Genomic DNA, 7,400 nt, shown 5'->3' with positions numbered 1-7,400 from the left:
TACTATACAATGAAAACCATTCACTACGACAATATAATTATTAATAAAAATAAAATAAAAGGAAAAGAAATGGAAACAACTCAATGTCCTTTCATGTGAGCCCATAAAGCTAGGGTATCTCCTTTAACACATAGCATCCAAGGGCCCTGAGACCACTATAGAGGCCTCCATGACCTGTTACAAAGTGACTTCCAAAGGATGCTTGTGATTAAAATCAAAAGTCAAGAGGAGACAGAGCAGAGATAGCATGTCACCTTTGTGGTGGAAGAGAGAGGTAGAACCCTGTGCATACATTCTCTCATTTTCTGTGAAAAGTAAAAGATAAATCAGAAATGAAAATATTTACTCAAAGGGATGGGAGAGGGCAACAAACAGCTCTGATGTGGAAGAGATGTGCCTTCCATATATCTTCTGCTGCAGAGTGGATCATAAGTACTTCAAAATTCAAAACTGAACAAAGGGTCAGTGGGATCGTTCACTTGCTTAAGGCATGTGCTGCCAATCTAGTGACCTGAGTTTGATCCCTGGCATCCACATGAAAGAAGGAGAGAACTGATTCCTGTAGATTGTCCCCAGACCCTCCAAGGGTGCATCATGGTACACACACACTTAATAGATTAATAAATGTATTACAGTTAAACATTGAACTAAATTCAAAAGGCAAAGAAGCAAACCCTGACTGTTACCAAGAATGAGAACACTCACAGATAGCATGTTGGGAACACAATCATGCAGTTGAGAAGAGTTAAAATCAATTCAAGCACAATCCAAGTATCACTGTGTCTAAGAACTACATGGTCTATCATACAATCGAGAACTTAGTAGGCATGCTGTTGGAATAGGCACCAGGAGTACTGGCATTCTATTTGTCTTCAAGAGTAAAGTGGGTTCCCTAGAGGTGGCTGCTGCATTGTGTACAGTAGTTGACATGACAGAGAAGAGAGAGTTTATGTCTGTGCTCAGTATTCTGACCTGTGAACCTCTGAATGATTACTAGCCTAACATTCCCTGAAAAGAGTGAGCCTGAGATGACCATCAGTCCGGTGCCAGGCAGGCCTGAGGGGGCCAACTGTGCCTGACTGTCATATGCATGGGTGTGACACAGCTCTCCTGAGATTACTCCTAAGAGACAACTCCAGACACTGAGAGAACCCCACACCACTAAGAGGTGCAAGGAAGATGTGGAGAAATGGAAGAGAAAGAGAAACAGAAGGATTTGGGCACAATGAAGAGAGGCAGAACCGGAGACAGAAGGGTAGTGAGAAACAGTGTGAGTAGCCTGTGCCACCACCTGGGATCATGGTGGGGTCCTGTGCTGACACTTGGTGCCACATCTGGATACACGGTCCTACAGAAGCAGGGATCTCTTGCCACCAAAGGATAGGCAGCTATCCTGATCTGGGTTACCACCTGGGGACATGTTTATGCCTGAGGGCTGTGCAGACTGGTCCCACCCTTTGCCTGGGCATTGTGGGAGAGTTGGCTGGCCCTAGGGTATGAGAGCAGGAGAGCTGCTCATATCTACCAGCTATAGTACTCAGGAGAGCAGACCCTGCATAGTTTTGGAAGTGCAGTAGAGCTGGTTTTCCCTGTTTGTAGGAGTTGCCAGTGAGGGGGCCCTGAGGGCATGAGTGTGAAAGAACCAGCCCAGTCACTTGTCTGGATAAGGGAGAGATATCCTTCCTCTTTACCCTTCACTGCCTGTGGCAGGCAGTGACCTGGCCCTGGGGTCATGAAAGCACCAGAGCTGTTCCTGCTCCTCACCAGCTGCAGCATTCAAATGAGCAAGCCCCCCTCCCACCCCTACCCCCCCTCCATCTCACCAGGACATATCAGTAGAGTTGGCCCTGAGAGTGTGATCATGGGAGAGCTGGCCTTGCCACTTGTCTGCCATGTGGTGACATGGGCAAGGGAGAGATGCCCTTCTCCCTCTTCACCCCTTGCCACCTATGGTAGCATGAGAGTTAGCCCCAAGGTCCTTAAAGCAGGAAAGCTGACCCTGCCCCTCACCTACTGCAGCATTAGGGAGAGCAAACCCTACACCTTGCCTGGGCAGCACCAGAGACCTCACCCTGGTGGTAGCGGGGGTGTGGGTAAGCCAGGTACAAGGGCATGAGATCAGAGAGGTGGCATGGATAGAGCAGCTAGAGCAGGGCAAGAGAGCTCACCCCAGTGGTTTGGGTGCAGGAGAGCTGGCAGACTGGCCAGCTCATATACCTTTCAGACCTTTGAGTTGGCCCACCTCAATATCGGCAACTGATGAACTGCTGGAATGCATGAAAGGACTGGTCCTGCACAGGTCAACAACAGGTTATAGGAGAGGCTATCCAACGAGGTTCCAGTATTGATAGATTATTTGTAGAAGCCAGAGATCTTGTATCAGACCAATAAATTATTGCAATGACTATTTATAAGCAAAGAAGTGTGGCCCAAAGGGTGTACTGTGGCATTCTACAGCTTCCATAGTAAGATTTCTTCTCCCTCTGTTGGGAAAGGTTGGGAGAGGTCACAAGAGTTGAAGGCAGACATGAGGGGAGGGGGAGCTGAGTGGGATTGGGGTGCATGATGTGAAATGTATAAAGAACAAACTAAAAACAACTATAATAGGATTAAAGAAAAAGATGTGTTTAGTTAGTTATAATGACTCTTCTCTTTCCTTTAATGTGACCAGTTATTCTGACTCAATTATGGACTGGTATAGAAATCAATCCAATACTGGAAATGATAGTCTTCATTTAGAAGGCTGGTTCTGGACATTTTCAGAGATATATTTGAAAATTGGCAGCTGCCTTGTATGAAGTTACATTAGCAAGAGATCAAATTGGGACAGGATCTGGATTTCAAACAAATGTTAGTGCATGTGTTAAGGCTCCTAATCTTTTATTAATTGATCATGTTACAATTACTTTTGTTTCTTCTATGGGATTTAATGTAAGTTGTATTGATTGTATACTTTCTAATTGTGTTAGTGTTTTGACACTTGACATGTTTTGTTATGGTGGCCTATCAACCAGCTTTTGTATTATTGCCTGTGAATATTACATGACCTTGGTATTCTGAAAAAAACCTTGCAAATATTGGAAGAAATGAGTGAGGCTTTAAGAAGAAACAAGAGGGTAGTGGGCTTGATTTTTGATGGTATAACAGCTTTAATTTTGTTAATATTTAACACCATTACTTCTGCAATTGTTTTGACACAAGAAGCTAAAGACAGCTATTTTTGTTAATCATTTAGCAAAAAAAAAAAATGTTACTAATGTTCTGAGTATTCAAGAGGATTTAGGTGGGCGTTTGGAACAACAGATTGATTATCTTTATGATACTATTCAAATTATTAGAGAGGAGGCTCAGAGTTTAAGAGTAAGAAGCCATCTTGATGTCACATTAAATACCCATGGATTTGTGCTACTTCTAAAATTTAAAATGACAGTCACTATAACTGGGAGAACGTTCAAAGACACTTGCAGGGTATTTGGCATAATTCTGACACCTCTCTGAATGTTTTAACTTTGTATATCGAGATTATGAATTTAAAGAATGCTTCTCCGATGAGCTTTAATACTGCAGATAATGCTGATAAAATTATTCATTGCCTGATGTCAGTATCTTAGTCAAGCTTCAAGAATGGCATATATCTCTTGATCATGTTAGCCCTTCTTGTCCTGGGAATACTTTTATTCCTGTCCATTGTGAAAAAACTTGCCTTTAACAACATCAACATGTTGGCAGCCAAAATACATGGCTTGAAACTAAAAATGGACCCCCCAGACAAAGTTATTAATTTAATAGACTGTCAGGCAAGGATGCGTAAGATTCTACACAGACACTTACCAACCTAAGACAGAAGTGCATTGCTTTTGATAATGCATATGTATCACAATGAATAAGGAAGGCATTCTTGTCAGAACAACCTAAGACAGACACAGTCCTGTTTATGAAACAAAAACGGGGAGATGTATGGAGAGCCTGGGGTGCCGCATGGCAGGAGTTTGACATTAGGCCAGGACAAGAAAGTAGGCTTCAGGCAGGAATCTGATAACGGGCCAGGACAGGGAAGTAAGCTCAGGCAGGAATCTGATTTGGGGCTAGAACAAAGAAGTAAGCTTCAGGCAAGAGTTTGACTTTGAACTAAGACAGGGAAGTAGGCTCAGATATCTTGGTCATCCTGAGAAGCCCCTAGAAACAGTGATTCAGGACTTTGTTTATTGCCTTGCTCGTTCCTTGACTATTTGTGTTTATTTTCTTGCTTGTTCCTTAACCTAGAACTGACATTATTACTTGCATGTAATTAAAATTGTATAAAAGCAGACTGGGAAAAATAAACCCACATCTGCCTCAGAACTGGCTAGGGTCATGCTACAGTATTGTCTAATTGTCTTTTTCTTTCTAATCTTTGCTCCTGCCCTGGAGAACCAGTTGACTGACTGAGCTGGCTTGGTCAGACAATCATGCTTAACAAGAGGAACATAATTGTGGAGTGGGAAATAATGAGAAAACCTGAAAGGGGAGGAGAGTATGGTGCACCCTGTCAGGAGCACTGCATACCCCAGGAGGTGTTCTTCCTCCCTCCCTCCTAAACAAAACACTGAAATAACAAAGCAACAAAAATCCAAAAGACAAAAAATACCAAACACATACACACACAGACACACAGAGACACACAAACAGAGTCCATTTTGTATTGATGACTACTCCTGAGCCTGAGACTGGCTCTAGAGTGTGGTGGACAGTGTCACTCCATTGAAGAACATGACTTTTCTCTCTTCCAGCAGGTATCAGTTGCAAATAGTTTCTTGGTTAGGTATAGGACTTCATGCCCACTTTATCTTCTCCATGAATGGATTTTGTCCAGCTGACTCTGTGTGGGTCTTGTGCATGTTGCTATAGTGTCTGTGAGTTCATATGTGCAATTTCTATGTCTGGACTATGTGTTCAGGGCTCCTCTGGTCACATTTTAGAAAGTCTGAGAATCCCCCAAAATAACATGTAACACATTAATTAAATATAATTGCACTACATGTAGTAATGCATTAAGGTAAAGTATGCTTATTTCTAAGATCTGTGCACTCATATTCTTACCATAAAAGGAACCAGGAGTAGGCAAACCCCTCTTTATAGAAGATTGCCAGGTATTGTATGTAAAGTGAATGTGAAAAATTACAAATTTAACATTTTTTTCAACACCAGTGCAATCACTGGTTCAAATAAAGTACATCAATGGTAAGCTGCCTGGAGAGGACGGAACTCGCAGGCTGAGATGAGCAACCACAGAGGGAAAGCTTCTTCACAATGAAGAGAACAGACGCTTTATAAAGTGAAAATCAGCAGCATTGCCAGAGGGGCAGGCAGACTCTGGGGATGTGAGCTATGATGCGATGGGGGATGTACACCACCCCTCATGTAGCATGGACAAAATATTTAACCTGCCTCCAAGGATGAGAGATTAATTAGGTCCATATTGTCGGTATCCTCCAATACTACTAGCATGGGCTTTTGAAAAATATTAAGGTCATAAATGAAAACTTTGGGTGGGTGGGGTCTGTTCTAGATTATAGGAAATAAAAATATACAAAAACTGAGTGCAATGCATATCCCTGGACTTATTTCTGTATTGAAATAAATAGCAAGAAAAGGATATTAGCAGGGTAATGAAAGAAATTTGTATATAGACTGTGTATCAAATGATGTCCTATCAGATCTTAATTTTATTGGTGTGTTATCAGTAACAAACAGGGACAACTTCATTTTTCAGCCACTTGCTAGGGTTTCCATGCCACAGACGCTGTAGTTTGTGTCAAGTGGTCCAGCAAACAACACCTTCAAGGTTTATAGTTTTAGGTTTTGCATTTCAATGTATACTCCATTTTGAGGTAATTTTTAGCACATGCTGCACCTATGGATCGAAGTACATCTTTTAAATGAATGTAAATTGTTAACATATCATTGATGGAAAGGCTGTTCTTTCTCTACTTAATTCTCTTTGCCTCTTTGCCCAAACCAGCACATCACATGTCTGGGATTCTCCCTGGCCTGTCTTCTGTTCTGTGTGTCTCTTTGCTTTTCTCATGCCAGTACCATACAGCCTCCTTATTTTATGTTATGAAGTCAAGCAATGTGAGTTCTTCAATTTTGTTTTGTTTTTCCAAAGTACTTTTGAGCACTTTAAGTCCTTTACACTTGTATATAAATTTTAAGAGTCATATGCATGATGTCTTGGTATGGGAACACTGTGGAATGGCTACCTCAAGCCATGATGTATGGGGTTTCCTCACACACTTAGTTTGTATATTTGTAGAATGACCACTTGAGACTTGCTTAGAGATATCAATTTGCAGTACGCTGATTGTAAGTACAGTCTTTGTGAAGTGCAACTCATATCTTGAACACTTTCTTTATGCCTACCTAAATTGCATCCTTGACCAGTGTTACCCCACCTTCCCTCCACCCAAACCTGGAGTGATAGTTAACTCACTCTGTGTTCCTGACAGGTCACACGATCACACCCACCCAAGAGCTATTTGGATTTGCAATTGAAGCACACACACACACACACACACACACACACACACACACACACACATCTCTCTCTCTCTCTCTCTCACACACACACACACACACACACACACACACATCAGTTAATTTTGAAATGCTGTGACTAGCTTAATGACTGGGCGTTTCTAATCCTTCCTGCTGCTAGCAAACACTTCCCTCAGGTACTCCTGAATTAACATATTTTAAAATCTCTATTTCATCTCTGCTACCCCAAACACAATTGGGGAAGTGGCTGTGTGACCACTTTCCCTGATTCTCACATGTTGGTGGGCCTTTAGGTCTGGTCTTTCTTCTTCCCTGTCATGGCAATCTCTCTTCTCCCAGTTCCTCGCCCACACAAATCTAAAAGTCCTGCTTCAGTCTACTTGCCCAGCCATTGGCTGTTGGCTCTTTTTGGTCGATCAAAATCCAATTGTGGACAAGGACCTTCAGCATTTGGACGTGGAAATCCCTGATTTGGGATTAACTCAAAGCATTAGAACCAATCCCTGACAAAGACTATCTTTTTTTTTTTTCTTTTTCTTTTAAGATGCTTCATGGAATCTCAACTTTATTTTTTTAAATTATTTTATTATTATTATTATTATTATTATTATTATTATTATTTTCTTTATTTACATTTCAAATGCTATCCCGAAGGTTCCCTATACCCCCTCCGCCCCTCCTCCCCTACCCACCCACTCCCACTACTTGGCCCAGGCCTTCCCTTGTGATGGGTCATATAAAGTTTGCAAGACCAAGGGGCCTCTATTCCCAATGATGGCCGATTAGGCCATCTTCTGCTACATATGCAGCTAGAGACACAAGCCCAGGGGGTACTGGTTAGTTCATATTGTTGTTGCACCTAC

The 7,400-nt window shown here is 42.0% G+C and overlaps 1 pseudogene; it reads left to right on the top strand.

The window, feature by feature from the left end:
• Positions 1-865: 865 nt before the first annotated feature.
• LOC115063951 lies at positions 866-1,006 on the top strand (annotated as a pseudogene).
• Positions 1,007-7,400: the final 6,394 nt, after the last annotated feature.

This window comes from Mus pahari, chromosome 4, assembly GCF_900095145.1.
Source record: "Mus pahari chromosome 4, PAHARI_EIJ_v1.1, whole genome shotgun sequence".
Taxonomy (NCBI): Eukaryota; Metazoa; Chordata; class Mammalia; order Rodentia; family Muridae; genus Mus; species Mus pahari.
This window is presented reverse-complemented; position numbering and strand designations above follow the sequence as displayed.